This window comes from Rhinolophus sinicus, chromosome 18 (assembly GCF_057876585.1).
Source record: "Rhinolophus sinicus isolate RSI-liver-muscle chromosome 18, RSI-T2T, whole genome shotgun sequence".
In the NCBI taxonomy this organism is placed as follows: domain Eukaryota; kingdom Metazoa; phylum Chordata; class Mammalia; order Chiroptera; family Rhinolophidae; genus Rhinolophus; species Rhinolophus sinicus.
This window is the reverse complement of record NC_142518.1, coordinates 47194341-47216657: the sequence shown is the minus strand read 5'-3', so window position 1 is coordinate 47216657 and position 22317 is coordinate 47194341. Positions and strand designations below refer to the sequence as shown.

General features: G+C 35.8%; 1 protein-coding gene across 13 annotated transcripts in view; it reads right to left on the bottom strand.

Moving 5' to 3' along the window:
- The window catches only part of GPR174 (G protein-coupled receptor 174), a 70107-nt gene extending 50657 nt beyond the window's left edge, over positions 1 to 19450 (bottom strand). For 5 of the 13 annotated variants that reach the window (XR_002136321.3, XR_012493341.2, XR_016019920.1 and 2 more), the window contains exons 1-2: positions 18959 to 19312; positions 2481 to 2573 (exon numbers count right to left, since the gene is read on the bottom strand). The gene's annotated coding sequence lies outside the window, so the exon portion shown is untranslated. The other 8 variants (XR_016019919.1, XM_074323675.2, XM_074323676.2 and 5 more) reach the window with 5 other exon arrangements.
- Between the last annotated feature and the right edge of the window lie 2867 nt (positions 19451 to 22317).

Genomic DNA, 22317 nt, shown 5'->3' with positions numbered 1-22317 from the left:
AAAAAGGAACCCTCATACACTGTTGGTGGGAATGCAGACTGGTGCAGCAGCTATGGAAGGCAGTGTGGAGGTTCCTCAAAAAATTATGAATAGAATTACCATATGACCCAGCAATCCCTCTCCTGGGTATCTACCAAAAAAATCTGAAAACATTTATACATAAAGACATGTGTGCTCCAATGTTCATTGCAGCTTCGTGTACGGTGGCCAAGACATGGAAACAACCAAAATGTCCTTCGATACATGAATAGATAAAGATGTTGTGGTATATATACACAATGGAATACTATTCAGTGGTAAGAAAAGATGATATAGGAACATTTGTGACCTGGTCATTCTTTAGTAGCAATTGTTTTGTTTTGTTTTCCTGCTTTCTTTTTGCAATCAAGCTCCAATTTCTAAGCATTGTGGTTGGAAAATATGTTTGGTTTGATTTCAGTCTTCTTAAATTTGTTGGGGCTAGTTTTGTGTCCCAAATTTGGTTTTAAATAGCCCTGGTATTCCATGACATATACATGTGTTCTTTGCATGCATATATAGTTTCTGCATAATACACAAATGTTTTAAAAATAAGGAGGCATCGTTTGTACTTAGTAACAGCATGGACTATGGAGCCAATCTTCCTGGATTCAAATTCAGGCTCTGCCACTGACTAGCTGTGTGACTTTGAGCAAGCTACTTAAACATTTTTGTATCTCAGTTTCCTCTTCTGCAAAATGAGGTAATAACAGTGCCTACCTCTATGAGTATTTAATAAGTTAATATTTTTAAGTTTCTATAGTAATGATATATAAATATATTAAATAAAAGTAACAAATTCTTAACATTTTAAACAGTGTAAAAAAACTATATGCATACATAAATGCTGTGATTAAAAATTGAATGCCAGCTAATGTCTCCAGGAGGAAATAATTTAAACAAATTACATAGATATCTTTATACACCTATTAATAAAACGTTTTTGTTCTTATTTTGTTTTGCTTCATGTTTGTTTGCTAGTAGTAGTAGTTCACTATATCTCTTTCTATCAAGCCTGAGGTTGAATCTTGAATAGGGACTTTCCTGGTTATTAATAAATTAAAATGCATTTGAATTTTCTCCAGTTAATTTGAATTTCATATCACAACAGGGATTCAGGCTCAACCAGCACTTTCATTTGTTAATACCTCCAAAAGAGTTATAGTATTTTACTTGAGCCAACAGATAATTGTTTCTGACAATAGAAGTATGTCATTAGTGTAGTCTACTTCACCTACAATTAATCACTAATTTATGAGTGTTACAAGCATAATATGCATCTGATATTTTTCTCCTTCTCTCACGGAGCTCTCCAACTATACTTGTGTTGATTATATCGGGGAAAAGTCCCAAGTGGTCTTGAACAGCAGCTTTTTTTATTTTTATGAGAAAATGCAACTAAAAAGAAATGATGGAGTTGTTTCAATTTGGTTTCCAGATATACATAAACCATTATATTAAATACTTAAATTAAACATTTACATAAAGAGAATATGTGCACTACAAGGAGTTGTATTAATTATTAAAACCCTGATCTCCTGGTTAGGTATATAAATGAATGTGACTATTTTCTCCATGTTTAAATGATCAATGGAGTCATTCTTTCTCATGATTATTTAAACTGAGCTTACTTATTAGACATTTCCCGTTACAATGGTTCAATACCTAGGCTGGTGCATGATAAGACACTTCTTCTAAGAATAGGTATCCATACAAAGAACCCAAAAGCAAACATGACAAAAAATTACTCTTCTCCAAAATCTACATCTTTCAAATCTGTTCTTAACCTAAGATTCATTGACTTTTTATCTTACTAATCAGTGAATAGACACGTGCCTAATATTCATGTGGTTTACCTACAACTACTGTAATCTTTATTCTGAGCTAATGGCATCCCCCTTTTCAACACACTCATATCACTCTCTACTTTATAACTAGAGTGACCAATGTGTGTGTGTGTGTGTATAAGTTTACCATTGAAATCATTTGTGTAATCTGTACATAGACTTACTTCCAAAATGGGAACAAGCAGTTAAGGTGAGGTAAGTGACACAAAATTTGAAGAGTTGCCAAAGAACTCAGTAATCAAAATACCTAATATTTAGTACAATATTTTTAAAAAATCAAAATGAATACAAGTCCATGATGGACATAATATCAAAATAGTAAGTAAAGACAATATCAGTATGATTTTTCCGTTGCCTCAGGCTCCAATATGACTCACAGAGCACTATTAAAAAGAATATCACATTCTACCAAATACTCAATTAACCACTGCCTTTCATGTTCTATAACATTGCATTCATAGTTTGTGAGAACCTGGTAATCAACCAAGTGGATAATCAAACGTGGCACAAGTGACTAGTGAGGGCTCTCATTATCTACCCAGGGCCCGCAGAGTGAAAATCACTCTTTTAAGGATGATGCAAAAACAGAAGTCAAGACCATATTTGAGTACCTACTGTGCTCTCTAGTGCTGGTTGAATTCCTTAATCAAAGCAATAGGGTCTCCTGAGGAAGCCATGGGTAATCATGCTGGAGTAATTTATTCATGCCTGAAAGAACATAGAAGAACAGTGACCAAGTGCAGCTTGAAGAAGATGCTCGCAAATGGCTCAGAAATTACAAAAGATGGAAGCTGAGACCCCCCCAAATGAATGACCATGGGCAAAGGAAAGTATGGAAAGGTTTACACTTAGCCTTTAGTGGTAGCAAAGTAGAGTGAGTGGGAATCTCTTTACCATTTGACATTTCTTTTTTACTTGGCAGGCTTTGGAATGGATGAGAGAAGTTTGGGATGTCAATGGCAGGGTTCACAAGCCACTCCCTGGTCACAAAGAGCTCTTAACTATGATGACCTATCTAAGAAAAATCCCACAGCTTCTAGTCAAACTAACAACACAGTAGGACGGCAAATACTGACTTTTATCAGTTGGGGATCTTTTCTGAGTTCTCACAGCCACACCTGTTTCATTGGTTAGTGAATATACATAGAGGGAGACACAGTTGGCCACTGGGTGTCAGCACGGCTGGTGCTAAGAGATAAATTATCTTCTATGAAAAACTGCACTATAGGTACACTTGCAGTGTTTGTAGATGGCTTCTTATGTGGGGTGATTTAGGGGCATCAAAAACCACACCCCACTCCTCTCTGCTCAACTTTATCCAATGATCTTCTGTCCAGGCTTATCATCTTGCCTGAAATATCCCCTTATAAATACAACAATTTAAGGTACTTTGTCTCCAAGAATCTCCTAATAAAATGAAAATAGTACGATGATGTTTACATTAATCCATTAAAAGTAATCAATCTGAAAACCTAGTTTTGACCTTACAAAGTGGGCAGGATAGAATACAAAGGGAGATACATTTTACTTTGTAGAAGAAGGGAGTAAAGGAACCTAGAAAAAACTGTTGCAGATACTACAACATAGTAGGATGACATAAAAAGCCATATTTCATCATAAGTGTTGGCAGGGAATTCTACAAAGGGGAAGAGAGGGCAGGTAAAATAGAAGGGAGGCAATCAATATAACAGCTGCCATCTAAACAAATTCAAATTTGGTTCAAGTTAATCCTTTCAACGATCTTTATATTAAATCATTTCATTTATTATATTTCATGGGCAAGAGTCAAGCAAGATATCAAAAATGGGTATTTGAGAGACGTCATCCAAAAGTCAGCATGAGGTGAGCTTCTGGAAATCTCCCCTGGAATTTACAACTGATCGAACAACGAAAACTCCACAAATGACTCCCTACACAACAGACAGGCAAGACAAAGAGTCTCACTGCTGAATTCACCTAAAGAGCTGAGGGGACAGGATATAACACAGCTGAACCCACACTCACAGCAGAGACCTTGGAGTAAAGACTGAGGGAAGAAGGCTGAAAACGGTGGTTTAAGCCCTCACTGCCGACAGGAGGACAGAAGCCGGAAGCCATAGGCACTGAGACTAGCCGCCCCCTCAATACCATCCCAGAGCTCACCCTGCCCCCACCTACCCAGTGCTAGAAGCAGAACAGTAGCAGTACAAGATGAAAAGAACAGAATATTTGCAGTTCTGAGAACTGTGGTCCGCAGACACAGATTCGCACCCCAACTAGTTCCGGCAAAGGGGAGGGAGCAGTGGAAGCAGGACTGGCTGTGGTGGTGGTTGCTGCAATTGCTCTAGGCTATCTCTCACAAATCACCCCGCCAATGTCATCACCTATGTGGGCGGATCCCTGCAGGAGTAAACAGAACTGCTGAAACACACGGATTCTGAATCTGGTGCAGGAAGAGCTTTGGCACTTCAAAAGCTCTCCGCATCCCCACAGGGACGCAGCGCCCTGTGACCCAGGCAAACTGTTAACAGAGGAGAAGCCCACCTTCCAGGGAATCCCCCCCATTGTGTGAGAAGCTGGAATAGTGCAGAGAAAACATAACACTAAAGTGTGAGAGAGAAAAAAGAGCTGTAGTCAGAGAGAAAATAAAACATTCTACCAACACATACTGGAAAACAAAAGAAAGACCTGTTCCTATCAACCTGTTGCAGAACCCACTCCTGCAGATGTCTAAGAAGAGAAATAATAAGTAATTAATTGCCATGAATAACCAAAGCAACAAGACAGCTCAGAAAGAAAGTGAAAAGTCTCCAGAAAATGAAGTCAAAGATATGAAAATATGTAAATTACATCACAGAAAATTCAAGATTGCAGTTCTGAAAAAACTCAACAAGATGTAAGAAAACACAGAAAGGAAGTTTAATGAACTCAGAAACACAATCAAAGAACAACATGAGCATTTTACGAAAGAGACTAAAATTTTAAAAAAGAACCAAATAGAATTTCTGGAGATTAAGACCTCAATAGAAAAAATTAAGAATGAAATAGCCAGCTTAGGAAGTAGAGTTGACCAGAAGGAGGAAAGAATCAGTGACATCGAAGATAGAAACCTGGAAATGACATGGATGGAAGAAGAAAGAGACTTGAGACTTCAAAGAAATGAAAGAACTCTTCAAGAACTTTCTGACCCCATCAGAAAGAGCAATATAAGAATAATGGGCATACTAGAAGGAGAAGAAAGAGAGAAGGGAACAGAGGATATATTCAAACAAATAGTCGATGAGAACTTCCCAAACTTGTGAACAGAACTGGACCCTCGAATCTAAGAAGCAATTAAGAACACCTAATTACTTACATACAGAAGCTGAGGGAATTTTCTAATACACGACTTGCACTACAAGAAATACTAAAGGAGGCTATTCAACCACTATCAACAGGGACAATTTGTGGCAACCAAAACATAAAAAGGGGGAAAGTAAAGGCCTGAATATGGGAACAGAGAAAGTAAGCATGCTGAAGAAAATGGAATACTCTAAATTTCAAACTTTCTTTTACATAAACTTAAGGGTAACCACTCAAAAAAAAAAAAAAAATCCAGAACTGAAATATATACTCTAATAAAAGAAGAAACAAGGGAAACATCATAGAATACCACCACACAGAAATAACAGACAACAACAAAAAGGCAAAGAACAATGGAAACACAATCTTACCAGAAAACTAAAGACAGAATAATAGAAAATCCTCATATATCAATAATCCCCCTTAGTGTAAATGGTCTGAACTCACGAATAAAAAGGCACAAAGTAGCACGTTGGATCAAAAAACTAAACCCAACCATATGCTGTCTCCAAGAGACACATCTCAGCTACAAGCACAAGCATAGACTCAAAGTGAAAGCATGGAAATTGACACTCCAAGCAAATGGATCCAGAGAAAATAAGGTGTAGCCATACTGATATCAGATGAAAGAGACTTCAGGGTGAAAAAGGTAATAAGAGACAAAGTTGGACATTTCATAATGGTGAAGGGGACTGTACAACAAGAAGACATAACAGTCATCAATATTTATGCCCCCAATCAGGGAGCACCGAAATATACCAACCAACTACTAACAGAACTAAAGGGAGAAATTAACCAAAACACAACTGTACTAGGGGACTTAAATACATCATTGACAGCAGTGGCTAGATCATCCAAACAGAAAATAAATAATGAAATAGCAGCCCTAAATGACACATTAGATGAAATGGACATACTTGACATTTATAGAGCACTTCATTCTAAAACATCAGACTATACATTATTTTCTAGTGCACATGGAACATTCTCAAGGATAGACCATATATTGGGACATAAAACTAACCTCAGCAAATTTAAGAAGATTGAAATCATCCCAAGCATATTCTCTGATCACAAGGCTTTGAAATTCTATATCAACTGCAAAAAGAAAGCGGGAAAAACCACAAATACATGGAGATTAAACAACATACTTATAAAGAACGACTGAGTCAAAGAAGAAATTAGAGGAGAGATCAAAAGATTCATAGAAACAAATGACAATGAAAATACATCCTACCAAAATTTTGGGGATGCAGCGAAAGCAGTTTTAAGAGGGAAATTTATATCATTACAGGCCTATCTCAAGAAACAAGAAAAATCCCCAATAAATAACCTCCCGTTACAGCTTACAGAACTAGAAAAAGAAGAACAAATGAAACCCAAGGTCAGCAAAAGAAAGGAAAGAGTAAAAATCAGAGCAGAACTAATTGAAATAGAGAACAAAACGACAATAGAAAAAATTAATGTGACAAAGAGCTGGTTCTTTGAAAAGATTAACAAAATTGACAAACCCTTGGCTAGGCTCACTAAGATAAAAAGAGAGAAGACACTAATTAACAAAATCAGAAACGGAAAAGGGGAAGTTATCACGGATGCCACAGAAATATAAAGAATCATCCAAGAATACTATGAAGGACTCTATGCCACCAAATTCAATAACCTAGAAGAAATGGACAATTTCTTAGAAACATGTAGCCTTCCTAGGCTGAACCATGAAGAACTGGAAAATGTAAACAGACCAATCACCACTAAGGAAATTGAATCAGTCATCCAAAACATTCCCAAAAGCAAGAGTCTGGGACCAGATTGCTTCCCTACTGAATTCTACCAAACGTTCAAAGAGGATCTAATACCAATCCTGCTCAAACTCTTCCAAAAAATTGAAGAAGAGACAGTACTCCCTAACTCATTTTATGAGGCCAACATTACCCTGATTCCAAAACCTGGCAGGGACAACACAAAAAAAGAGAACTACAGACCAATATCTCTGATGAATACAGATGCAAAAATCCTAAACAAAATTCTAGCAAATAGAATGCAACAATGCATTAAAAAGATTATTCATCACGATCAAGTGGGGTTCATCCCAGGGGCACAAGGATGGTTTAACATCCGCAAATCCAGCAATTTGATACATCACATAAACAAAATAAATGACAAAAATCCTATAATTATATCAATTGATGCAGAAAAAGCATTTGACAAGATGCAACATCCATTTATGATTAAAACACTTAATAAAATAGGTATAGAAGGAAAATAACTTTACATAATATAGGCCATATATGACAAACCGTCAGCTAATCTCATGATTAACGGTGAAAAAGTGAAGCCCTTTTCTCTATGTTCAGGAACACAACAGGGCTGTCCCCTATCACCTCTGCTTTTCAGCATAGTGTTGGAAATCCTCGCCAGAGCAATCAGGCAAGAGAAAGAAATAAAATACATCCAAATTGGAAATGAAGAAGGTAAATTATCACTCTTTGCAGATGGCATGATGCCGTATATAGAAAACCCAAAGACTCCCAAAAAGCTATTAGAAATAATCAACGAATACAGTAATGTGGCCGTCTACAATATCAATGTACAAAAGTCCCTTGCATTCCTATATACTAACAATGAAATCTCAGAAAAAGAAATTAAAAAAAATACAATCCCTTTTGCAATTGCAGCAAAAAGAATAAAATATAGGAATAAACTTAACCAAGGATGTGAAAGACCTGTATACTTAAAACCACAAGACATTTTTAAAAGAAATTGAAAAACATTCCATGCTCATGGATTGGAATAATCAACATAATTAAAATGGTCATATTACCCAAAGCAATATACAGATTTAATGCAATCCCCATCAAAATTCCAATGGCATTTTTAAAAAAGAAATAGAACAAAAAATCATCAGAAATTTTTGGAATTACAAAAGACCCCGAATAGCCAAAGCAATCTTAAGAAAAAAGAACAGTAATGAAGGTATCACACTCCCTGACTTTAGCTTGTACTACAGGGCAACAATAATCAAAACAGCATGGTATTGGCAGAAAAACAGACACATAGACCAATTAAATAGAATTGAGATCCCAGAAATAAACCCCCATAAATATGGACAGATAATTTTTGACAAACAAGCTAAAAACATACAATGGAGAAATGACAGCCTCTTCAATAAATGGTGCTGACAGAATTGGAAACCTACGTGCAAAAGAATGAAACTGGACTGCTATCTGTCACCATGTACCAAAATTAATTCAAAATGGATCAAAGACTTAAGCATAAGACCTGAAACAATAAACTGCATAGAAGAAATCATAGGTACTAAACTTATGGATCTTGGGTTCAAAGAACATTTTATTAATTTGACCCCAAAGGCAAGGGAAGTAAAAGCTAAAATAAATGTATCAAACTTAAAAGCTTCTGCACTGCCAAAGAAACCATCAACAAAATAAAGAGTCAACAAACTGAATGGGAAATGTTTGCAAACAGTGCCTCCAATAAGGGGCTAATATCCAAAATATACAAGGAAGTCATGAAACTCAACACCAATCCTAGACCCACAGTCTTAGGAGGGCTTTCCTGGTTGGTACAGACTTTTTCCTGTCATGTCCCCATCAAAATATTCCTTAGGACCATTATTTCTACTTATAAGCTCAAAACCACTGAGATTTGATAAGTGAATTTAAGCTCATACGTTAATAACAGTGAACTACCGGGTATTATCCAGGACTTTCAAAGAGAATGTGCAGGGATTTTCCCTGCAGCTTTATTTTAAGAATTCATGGCAACCATTGCAGACCCAAGCGAAAAGGATCACAGCACCATGGGAGGATAGTAGGGGAGAGGTTTTAAACAGGTTGGACCCCTCATATCATACATTGAAGCCTGCTCAGCAGCCTACACATGGAGTAAGTCAACAAGTTCAGCCAGCACATACTACCTGGGGCAACATGCTGTTTTCATTGATGAGCCCAACTTTACATAGATAATGATTCAATGATCCTTATTATAATGTTTCAATTACTAACAGAACTGATTCAGCATTTTAAACACAAATTAGAGTTTATTAGTTTTTATTAAATCTTTATTAATAATCTATTAATCTTTATTGATGTTTTATTTTTTACAAACAAGGTTAATTGTGGACTAGAGAAAGGAAGGGATTCATCCTGGGTTACATACCAATTTAATGGCAGTGAGGACTAGAACCTAAATTTTAATCCAAAAACTTCTGTTCTTTTATTCACATCACACTTCCTCGTAACTAATATGTGCGCGGTTATTTCTCTTCCCCTCATAAAGTCATACCGTTTAGATGTAAGCTTTGTTCGTGTTATTAAGGGCTGTCAAATTTATAAATCAACACCAGTGTACAAATCCCTGGAAATACGTCTCTCATTTTTCTATCTGCAATGGCATGGAAGCTAGTGTTCTTTACTATGCGCAGAAAAAAAATCGACACCTATTCCTGCCTCTTAGCCATCGGTCTTCCTGACTGCCCTCCTCACATACAGAAATACACAAACATCCATTTCTGCTGCTATGCAAGACTGGGAGGAAAATAAATAAATCAGGATAAATGTTCTCTTTCTTCCTTGGCCCCTTTCCTGCTGCTACAGTTTCCTTAAATTATCGATCTAGGAAAAAGGAATGAAGTCATGAGATGAGCAATGCCTTCCTGTAAATCAAGTCACCATGCTAGATGTCACTGGAGATAAAAAAGAGATATGGCCTCTCTACTTGAAAACCTGTAGTCTGGTAGCAGTGACACAACAGATAAAGCAAGAGAAAAACAAGTACAGTCATTTGCTAAATTGAGCAAGTCAACAGCTAAGCTCTATAGAAAGCTGCCATATATGTAGGATACACACCTTAATGTGGGTGTGCCATTACATGTGCCATTTCTAAAAGCAGTGATTTCATTAATCCCTAAAACTCATACTTCTCTTTCTCATCTATTCAGCTGCAAGCCTTATAACTATTCTGCTCTTCATAAGCATTTAAGCTGCAAGCTTGACCAATCATAATGCTCTCATGTGCTGAAGAAAATCCGTCAGGCGTAAGGCAAGTGCAACTTAATTTTCCCAGTGTGATTTCAAGCTAGTTGCATATGGCATTTTTTAAAATTATACAGAGGAACTCTGTACAAAGGAATGTAAAGTACCCATTAGGCATTAGCATGGTGATCCATATCCTTGAGAGAGAGATGTTCTCAATCACACCGTTTTCACAGCTAGAGACACTGAAAAATTCAGAGGCTTACTGCCTTGTTTAGGTTTTTACCCATAGCCATTCCCAGAGGAGCACAACTTGAAGCTCAAGCTTGTGACTGGTGCCTGCTAAAAGTATTATTTAGAACAGAGTCAGGAATGGATGTCCCAAGGCCCTTCCTCTACTTCCTATTGGACAAGGAAGTATAAACTTGAAGTGGGAGGATTGCAGAAAGTAGGAGGACATGGGGAATAACCAACATTATCAGGAAATGAACTATCTGAAAATCTTTTCTCTGTATTTTTGTTTGTTTTGGTTTTATTTTGTTTACCCAGATTTCCGTAGCCAGTTGGGTCAGCTGGTTATAACACTGAGCTCCTAAACTTCAGTATGTGAGTTAGATTCCAGTTAATTCTCTGTAATATAGCCACAGATTATACTCTGAACCTGGAACAAGTATCCTATATCTCCAAGTCCTTGGTCTTAAAGAAAAAATGACTCACAAATATGAATATATCTCTTCTTATGTTGATTTGCAACACCAATTTTGTATATGAAAGATCTCATAATTTTCCCTCCAATTGTGGCACTGTATAGTTAATATAGAGTGAAGTAGGAGGCCAGTAGACAAGTATACATGTAAATAAATCTATTTCTCCAGAGCTGTTTAGGCGAGTCTCTATTTACAAGTTTTTTCTGAGCCCTTTCCTTGTGTTGATTTTAACTTGCATCTAAAACCACTTATTTTGTCCTAGTCTCTGATATAGCATTCTATCTGAAATTCAGAACCTTTAATCTTAACATAGCATAGATTAAGTTAGGAATAAGAAAACATATTTTTTTGTAAAAGCTCTAATATGATTTCCTTTTTGCATCACATGAACTTAGTGTGAATGGGTATAGTGATTCACTGTTTTAAGGCAAAATAAGTTGTGAAGTCCCATACCCTCTTCTAAATCCCTATTGTATAGTCAGATTTAATATGTGCTAATTTATCCTCCCAAGTCAATAAACTCCATGAGGGCAGGGGCTATATCTTATATGACTCCTATTATTGCCCATACTACACTGGGAAATTAGTAAATATACCATAAATATTGGTTAAAGATAATTGAAATATTTCATCTATGTTTTCTAGGATCTCCTATTTTTATCCATTTTATTCTATATTTTATGTGTTTTGTTCGCCCCCATTTCCTAGGTCACCTAGCCTAAGTCTAATAAAAACAAAACTTATTTTTAACCTATTTTTAATTTTTATTGAAATTATTGGGGTGAAATTGGTTAGGAAGCAAATATATAGGTTTCAAGGGCACAATTCTATGGTACATTATCTATATATTGCATTATGTGTTCACCACCCAGTGTCAGTTCTCTTTCCGTCATCATATATTTGACCCCTTTACTCTCTTCTACCAACCCCCCCTTTCCTTCCTTACCCTCTGGTAACAAAACCTATTTTTACATTGGTGAATGTTGACTCTTTCTATTATGAACTGTCTTGAATCTCAAATGGAAAAGGACAAAAATAGTGATAAATGGCTTTATCATATAGAGACAGCATAGCATGATGGAAAGAGCTTTGGCAACGAACAGAACTGGGTTTGAAAGTCAACCAAGATAGGTGTACAACTTTGGGAGAGTTATTAATTTCTTTAACATTGCTTTTCTCATCTATAAAACAGGGAAGTAATGGAGTTATTGTGAATATTTGATAGATCTTGCTTAATACTTAGTATATCATAAGTATGCAATAAATAAGAATCATTATTTTTTACTTATAATATTAATAGTATTTATTGAAAATTTTCCATATAGATTCAGGGAAAATATATTACAAATAAAATTTTTGTACACTCTACATTTAACCTTTCATTTCTGAGAGACTGTCAATTTTATTAATAATTTTTAAAGTAACTTGTTTGAGCATACAGTTCTTTTCCGTGGGTTACCATAATTATCCTATTATGAGATATGAGTATCTTATATTGGTTGAATTTTTATATACCAATAACAATCTATCAGAAAGAGAAATTAAGAAAATAACCCCATTTATAATTGCATCAGAAATAAATAAAATACCTAGAAATAAGTTTACCCAAGGAGGTAAATTTAAAAAAAAAAAAAATACCTGTACTCGGAAAAGTATAACACACTGAAGAAAGAAATTGAAGAAGATACAAATAAACAGAAGAATCATTATTTTTGATGGTAGAAAACCCAAAAATCAAAATTAGAGTTAGTATTAGATTCACTCCAAAAACCTGGTGAATCATAAGCTCTTTGTAGCAGCTTAGATATTTAAAAGCTTTTTCTGGAGTCATTACTAGGATACTCAATTTAGAATAGAGCATAAGTTCCTGGTGGGAGGAAATCAACAGCTCAGAGATGGCCTGAATCTGATGTTGACCTTTAGTCCATGGTGAGGAATTTGGCCCTGGTTTGAAGTTCACACCTTGAGGTTTTAGGAGGATTTTGTAACAACAAAATATACTTCTAAACCCCTAAATCACATTGGAGAATTATTATTATTTTCCCTTTTCTACAAAAACCAAACTGACCTTCCAGAGCAGTGAGAATAGAACAAGACCATAGGCTCAGAATTCTCCATGAAGAAAATGAAGTCAGCATGCTTAAGAGTGAGCCCAAGCAAATCAAAACTAATTTACATTCCAAAATGAATTTTTAAAACCTAAAAACAATTCCATATCTACAAAAGGATTATGTGAAATTAAAAGTTTATTTTAAAAACACATTTTTAGATATTAAAATAAATAAATTTCATCTTTTCAATAAACATGCTGAAATTTTACAGAAAAAGTAATGAACTGATCACCACTTCTCAGAAGTATTTCATATTCTTTGGCTCAATATGACAAGAGGGTTAATGTATAAAAATATTATTAGATTAGACTTAAAATTTCCAAATTAACATCATACAGTATTTGGAAAGGAGTTATTGATGGTTCACCATCAATTTTCATTTTATCTGTATCCAACATATTTTCAACAATTTTCCAAATGTGTCACTAAATGAAAAGGCTGGGGAAAAGACTGTATCTCTATCCACTGTATTAAAATAGCCCATATATTGGAGATCCCATGGCATTTGGGGAGCAGTCAGCATGATTAACCATCATGCCCATATTCTCCAGATATTTGTTTAATGTAGGTTTTTACTCTGGTTGTATATGTTTAGCCAAAGTTCCAGTAAGGGAGTAACTTACAACCCAGGATAATCAACCTTAATATCTTTTCTCTCTTGGACCACGTCACAGGGATTTTCAAATTTAGTGATTCCTAGAGGTCAGTCAATTTTAAATTTCCTGAGTGATTTTCCCCCCTAGAAAAGACTCAAACAGACACATAGATAGTATTTTTCAAGGTTTAATTGTTACAACTTTAACTTAAAACCAAGATGGTTATTAATAAGTACTTCTATGTCAAATATAATTTGGGTTATACTCTCTGAATTCTGAGAAACAGCACTGTTCTCTCTGCAGATTGCAAAACGTCTTCATAGTGCTTTGCTTAATCAAATTTTGTGGTCCAAAATTGAGGGAAGTTTACTGTATCCTCTGTGACCAAAAGGACCTTTCAGCAAGTGGCAAGAGCTAAGCTAAGTAGCCCAAAATTCAATGGATGATATCCGACTCTCAATAACTTGGGCCCCAAATCTTCTTTCCACAATTATTCTGGGTTGGTTATCTAGACTGGCCACTTCACAGTCTGTCATATTCATATTCATACTGTTTCAGCTAGGTATACCACCATCAGCATCAGGGTAGCTTTATTATATCCTTTGAGGTGAAATTAATCACGAGCCTTATTTTTTTTTTATTTTTAGTTTTGATAGGCTTTTGGGGGTCATAGACCTTCAGAGAGAAAGGCGTTACTGTACCGGATGCTTTGATATGGACTGTGCCTCCTTTTGATAAAAAACAGATATTTCTATTGTTACTGGTTTTCCTCCAGAGAAACTAATGCTAGTTTAATGAACTTTCCTTTACTATATCAAATTTGTTTTATGAAGTATTAAAAATCAGTAGCACTTCGGTTTAACTCTCACATTCCTAGAAAAAAGAGTCTAGTACCTTCATAATTAAAAGATGTTAGGATAAAAGAGAAACAAGCTTTTAAAAACATTTTAGAGTCAAGTCCCCTTCTATCACCATATTGTTGATCCCATTTACCCTCATCTACCAACCTCCTCCCCCCTTACTCTCTGGTAACCACTAAACTATTGTCTGTGTCTATGAGTTTTTGTTTCTTTATTTGTTTGTCTTGTTCCTTTGTTGCTTTCAGTTTTATATCCCACAAATCGGTGATATATAGATAATGTATTGAAGAACTGTACATTTGAAACCTATGTAACCTTACTAGCAATTGTCACCCAAATAAATAATTTTTTAAAAAAAGAGTTACTAAAACAAAACAATAGTTGTTTTGATTTTCATATAGTCTAGTACCAATAAAAAACCTTACTTGTGAAAAAAATATTTTAGAACACCAAAACAAAATACAACAACAAAATAATCAGACCCTGACCAAAAATGGACTCAAGTAGATAGAAGGAGGATGCTATTATTATTATTAGAATGTGGGGAGAAGAAGCCAAATAAATATATATTTAGTATATTAAATGAGTAAAATCTTTGGTATAAAAATTAATAAGGGACAGGAAAATATAGATTTATAAAGCACCTTTGCAGGTCCCTACTACCCAAGCAAAAAATATATATTTATATACTTACAAATTTAAACTACTCATGTAAGTTGGGCAAAACAGTAAGAGAACAACATGATGCCTACTGAAGAAAAGTTTATTTATTGGACCTAACTTATACTCTTCCTCTATCTACATTAACTGAATTATTTGGATAATCATTTAACTTTCCACTGTGGGAGCCACGTGTAAACATAATTTCATATCTTATAGCAATTCTGATAGAATTATTTTATAAAATTTATCCAGCTTTGTTGTATCATTGTGTTTAAAGACAACACCATTATTTTGCTTTAGACTCTATGAGTATGTGTAGTACATATCCTTGATTCTTTAATATACACAATATATGTCAAATTGCCAAATGCACATTAGTCTTGACAACTTTAATTTTCCTGGAAGAAGAAAAAGAACTCTTCAACTTTTTATAGTTAATTTGGGACAGAAATTGTTTCTGTACTTTAGAACTACTGTTTTATTACTTAATTTGCCTCTGTAATCAGGGTGGCTTTATTATATCTGTTGATGTGATATTAATCACAAAAAAACAAGAAAAAATTTCCTTTTGCATTTTTGGCATCAAATGGCTTTAAAAAACACATCTGATAAATAATAAATCACTGTGTCTTCTATATGCCATTCATTTTTCAGCACATCATTTGGTCTGACACTTCAAAATAGGGTAGCCACACAGGATAAGAAATTTTTAGTTTTAAAGAACCAACTCACAGGTCACTTTGCATCACTTAAAAATGGTTAAATGCTCCAAAGAGTAAATAAGTATAATTACTGTTACCCTATAAATAACTTGTAAAAATTATTTTATCATATAAAATAAGTCATCCACTTATAAGAAATATCTGCTAACATGTTATTAGCTTACAAGAAATACCCGAATATGATCTGCCAAGTGAAGCTGAAAAGAATTTTAGCTAACTAATTACAATTATAACAATTTTAAAGCCTTTCTTCTGTTGATGAGAATGTGGATAAAACCTTGTCATTGTCTGCCATAAGTAGTGTGAGATGGAGCAAAAAATTTTGGAAGAACAAATATAGTGCCAGGAAGTAAGGAAGGAGTTGAGGGGCTTTAGACTTGGTGGTAGACATTTGCATATATTTTGAGTATCTACTGAGATACTTATTATGCTGTCCGAGATACAACTGAGCCTGAATGGGCAGCCTTGACTCATGCTTTGGACACAAATCATGCTTCTATGTGACCCACATACTGATATGGCCAATGGTTTAAACTTTGGTTTCCTCACTAGGTAATGAGAGTCAGCAAAGTTTCTGGTCCATACCCAAATCTCCAGAGTCTATACAGACTTGATTTTGGTTAATATCCTGCACTTCTGATTATTTCTCAGGAGCTCTGTCTGTGTCTTGATTCCTGGCTGATGCTAATGCAGCCATTGCTGCAAATTAAAGTAGTGTCTCCGAAGCACACTCTCCACTCCCAATTGCCTTCCATGACTGTACCAAGAAAACCCACTTTACTTTTCTAATCCCAGATATCACTCTGTTGTATGATAAACATTAGTAATAGTCAAGCTACTAATTGCTACATCCTCTTCGGGATTCACATACCACCAATTATTATATATTTAGCTTTCTCACACTTTATCCTATTCATACCTGTTTTTGCCAGGCAGATACCCAGTAATGTTGACTGCCTTCTCAAGTCTGGAATCTCCTATACCTCCGGACTTCCTGAATACTTTCTCTTATCTTATAGCTTGGCCAAACTGTATCCCTGGCACTCAATATAGTACATAAGCATCCAGTATATTACCAGGTTTGTGTTAACATTGCATTACAGCACTTGGACCTAACTTATATTCTTGTGTATTGATTTGCATTTTGTGATTTTTTTCTGTAGGCACAGTAGGGATAATTCTCTGCTATTCTTGCAAGGAAACAGTGGTAAAGGCCAAAACTCAGGGTTTGTTATATTATCAGGGGCGTTGGGGAAAGCCTGAGGTGTGTCCCTGCTATTGAGAGGTTTTTGAGTGATTTCAAAATGACATATTTTAACATTTCCCAAATGAATAATGCACGTGTCTCGTAATTCTCAAGCTCTGTTAGACAATAAGAAGAAGTGATAGGAACACTGGACAAGGCATCAAGAAATCTAGGTTCTAGCCTTTTTTCTGCCACAGACTCACAGATGTACGTGACCCAGTCACTTCAACTCTCTGAGCCTCAGTTTTTCCAATTGTAAAATGCAAACTGTCAATCTATGTCACTTCCCAAAGCATAAAAGAGTCTCAGATGTTTGCCATCGCTCCTGTGAGTGATAGGATTTGAATTGTTTCTGATCATTTCTTATTCTCTGACTAGGATTCTGCAGACTGATTCTTGAGACATATGGCACATAAGGAAGACTTTTGGGAGGTCACTTTAATGGACAAGGGAAATGTTATTTACTATCTGTGGTCCCTCCTCTCAGAAATAGGTAGGGCTGAGAAGAAGGAATTAAATTCCCTTTCTGGTTTAGGGTATCTGATTTGTGCCTAAATTGCCTATGAAAATAAGGCATTCTTCTTTCTCCTCTTCATTTCAGTTAGCTAGTGCAAAGGTGGATAATTGAATTCATTCATTCCTAAGAATCTCTAGGTGGCAATTCAATGAAGTTTTTGGAGGAGTCATTGTCCTACTTTGTGTTTATTCACCTTTACAATATTCAGGACCATATTACACTGCCCCCAACAGAATACACAAATTAGACGGTTCCTGCCTCACAGAAATATTACTGCAAACATATAGCAAGGTAAAGTAGTGAATGTATTCATAAGTCCAAAGAACATTTTCTGTAATAAAAAAAAAAAAAAGATCTGCCTCTGACACAAACTTCTTGGAGGACGGCTTTTATGTGATCCAAATATTTGATAGTATGGCTGGTGGAATATTTCCATGGGCCAAAAAACTTGAATCATATCTATAAAATCGATGCCTTTTCCAGCATACTTGAGATTTACAGTAGCTACAGGAAAGAAATATTCCTTGGTGAATGACCCAAAGCTCTCTAACAAATAGTAGCTCTGCTAATTGAATAAAATTGTAACTTTTTTCTTCCCTGGAAAGATTAGAGCAATATAAAATGAAGTTGATGCACACCACTGTTGACAGCAGAGAAAGGAGCAGGAAAGCCATTTGAGATTTAATCCTGGGTTATGTTGCACTGTGGAAATACATCCTTTCTTTTAATCTCTGAATGCAACTCTTAGCAGTGACATGCCATTGATAGTCTCATCATTTGGTTTAAAGTTAGAAGACACCTTCCTTAATATTTTCTCTTTGAGCACAAAAGAGAAACGACATGCAAGTCAGGGACAATTTCACTTATATTTTGTTAAAATAAACTAAGTCTGTTATAAGTATTTCAAAATCATTTTGAAAACAACGTAAATATAACTATTTTAATCATCCAGAAAATGAAAATATTATATCTAAAGAGTTATAGCCCTGTAAATAAAAACCATCCGGCATATTCATGCAAGTAACTCAATAGAGTTGGTTAAATGACAAATGTTCACGGGGCTATTTTACTCAATATCAATTGAACAAAACACATTATGAAAAACCTCTCCATATAAAACTTACATTTCTCCAGGTTCAAAGTTACCTCCCCCTCCCACCTCAGGCAGCCAACCATATAATTATTTTTGTTTGTGCAAATACCAAGGAAATGACATACGAGGATGGTCCAAGTTTATTATACTCATACCACTCTTAGATCTGACAGGTTATCCAGAACCTGGTGTGAAGAGGACAATTCCAGATGTCAAGGGTGAAAAGCACAGACAAAGAACTAATTAAGCATTAAAAAACTGGAGCCTACCGTTTCAGTTTATTTCTGTTTTCTCCAGAGAGCTCCAAAGAATTCATGCCACAGCCACTGCAACAAGGATGCTACTGATCTGTGCTTCAATTCCAGCACCCTGTTCTGAGAACAACCAATCCAATCCCCCTTCATTACCAGAAGAAAAAAAAAAGAGAAAGAAAGAAAGGAAGGAAGGAAGGAAAGAAGGAAAGAAGGAAAGAAAGAGAAAAGGAAAGGAGAGAGAAAGGGAAAAAAATAAAAGAGAGGAGGGAAAGAGGGAGCGAAGAAAGAATAAAACAAAACAAAACCAAAAAAGAAAGCCAAAAGAAAAATGAAGAAAGCAGAAGTTAAAGAAAGACAGAAAATCATCAGCATTACCTAACCACTACCATGTTGGAAAACATAGTAGTGAGATGTCAGAGTGAAATATGCAAGGCACTCTGTGCACACTGAACATTTCCGTTTTCCAGGGGGCAGCGCTCTCTCTCTCTCTCTCTCTCTCTCTCTCTCCTTCCCTCCCTCTCTCTCTCTCTCATTAACATGCAGGGTGCAGTGACATGCTATGGGCTGTACGTAGAGCTTGCAAAGCTTTACACTTAGCAAAGAAACTCTCGTTTCTATTTATAGGACTACAGTGCATTGTCTTCTAATCCTGTGGTTGCACTCAGCTTTGAGTTTGTGATAATACACAGCCTATTTATTTTTGGAGCCCTTTGCTTAAGCTAGGTACCCTCTGGCCCCTTCCATAGTTAGTGGACTACTGCAGTCTTCACTGTGATCCTTTCTATAGCCCCTCAGTTGTTGTGTTCAGGTACCAAAGTGGACACTCCTTTTCTAAGGATATCCCTAAGGTAACTCCGAATACAAGAAGTCAAAGTGGAGTTGACCTTTGCCTAAGGTATTCTTGGATGTACAAACCTCCAAATTTCTGCCATTGAAATAAATACTCTTTAGGAGCAATTTGGAGATACTTAACTCACCTCCCACTTCCTGTCCACCCACTCTACATTCCCCTCAGAGTCCCTGTGACCAGGGAGTGCAGGTAAACTCCCATTTCCTCTCAGTGATTAGGAAGTATTGGGTGAAAAGAGGCTGGTTTCCTGTAACCCAGACCCATAGTGACAGCCCCTTGAAGATAATGTTTCAAGGAACCTCGGAGCCTGAGAGCCCGGGCGGTGCCATACTGTATCAGGCACTTAACACCCCACCACTACTACCACAACCAGCACCGCCAGAAGGTGAATAGAAGGCAGCTGAAGACAATCCTCAAGATATCTAGCTCAGAGCAAGAGAATTTTTCACTTAAGCTACTGGAGAAGGAAGTATGATAGTGCAGGACATACCTGTGTGGTATATTATAGAGAGTACCTGTAAGGCTTTCTGCCTCAAAATATTTCCTTCACTAATACCTGAAACATCAGTCATTTGGAGGTAAGCATTTCCTTCTTCCTGAAGTCTTGATTTTCAAATCCTTATGCTCCTAGAAATATATTTACTTGAAAACCTTGATGTGAATGAATTTATTATAATTGGAAAAATAAGATATAAAGGAAAACTGGAGATATTCCAGGATTGGAAAACTGAACTGCCAAAGCAATCTGTAATGATTTTGTACTACGCAAGCCGTGGTGAGAATAGTTCTGAGCAGGGGTGGAGGAAATAAAATAAGAAAAAAAGTAAATTAATCTAAATTTGCATTAGGTCAAATATGTTGACAACAGGCTAAAATATATTGCCTCTGCTTTGTCTTTTTATTCTGTACTCCAGCATCTGGCAGAATATGGAGGTGAGACTTTGTTTATTCAAAAAAAAATCCTACTTGCTTTTAGTGTGTCTAGAGTTTATTGTGCTGTTCTCTCCCCTCCACAGCCTTAGTTCCATTCAGCACACATCTATTGAATAACTGCTAAAAGCAGACCAGTGAATCAAATACAGCTGGGGAGGAGAGAATGCAGGAAAAAAAATGGGAGGGGATTGATGGTAAAAGAAAGAGTGCCACCTCCTAGCAGTTTTTTAGAATATAGATAAGCAGATAAGACATTATGCAACTGCCACAAATATAAGGCAAGACATATGTGATAAGGGCCTAAGAGTGTCATATATAGTGATGTAAGATTTCACAGAGGAAGTCAGGGATCCTGGAGGACTGTGATAAGGAGTGGAATTTCAGGACGGAAGTCAGGCAAGCCTTCCAGGAGAAGGAGAGTTTGGGCTGGGCCTATTAAGAATAGCAGGATTTCAGTAAGTAAAGAACAAAAAGATATTCAGATTTTTAAAAACCCAAACAATTTGCTACTTTGTATAAGCTCACCATTTAGTATTTTCATTTTCCTTCTGTCTGCTTTCACCAAATAAGCTTTGGGTGCAGGTGTGTAAGTCTTGATTTTTTTAGCCTGCTGCCTCGAATAGAACTCATAGGAAACAATCTTCATGTATTTGGAAATCAAACACCTAGTGGTGAAATTTCCTGAGCTATACTGCATTTATCTTTCCTTTTTAAGTCAGAGAACTTTAGCCTGATTAGAATCAAAGGGATACCCCAGTAGGAACATTGTTATTTCTGCTTCAAATTGGCCAAATAATAATAGAATATCAGAGCTGAAGCGGATATGAGTGATGATTTAGTCTTAAATTCTCGTTTTAAAGATGAAGAAGGTAAGAGAGAAGGAACCAGGTTGTTGTCTTATAGTGAATTAATATAAAGCTGAGATCTAAACCCCAATTTCTTGAATTTTAAGACAATATCCTCACCAAAGTCTTTTCCATCTGGCCAAAGACTTATGGCATCTATGAAATACCAGTAGGTGATTTATTTGCAGTTATATCATCTGTGGCAAGAATTTGTCTAGTTAGTTACAGAGAAAAAGTCAAACATAAAATAGACTCAAAAGGTAAGTTGTATGGCTCTCTATACCTAAAAAGGGTGTACATTTTGTCTCTGTTAGATCTACTTAAAAAAGAAGGTCAAGCCCATTCAAATTAAGAATAAAGACCAAGATGATTCTTTTAACCTTTCTCAGTAGTGTACTGAAATATTACAAAAAATTAAAGTGGAAATAAAGGAAAGGTTTGAGCTTTTATTATTGGTTTGAGGAGACAATTTTCTTTTTAATAAATGTTTCATTATCATCCAATGTTTACCATATGATTCTGAAATTACTGTTTCAGCTTAGCTTTTTTTGTTGTTTTATATATAAAATATCACATGGTACAATATAGATGATCATTAACATCATTTTCTAAACATACTCACATCAGCAGACTTGCAATTTTAAATACCAGGGTGTGGGGACAGAGCCCCAAAGAGCAGTTTCCAGGCTCTCGGCCTCACATAGAAAGGTGCTGGCTCAGGTAGTAAATGGTCATCAACTGTGATT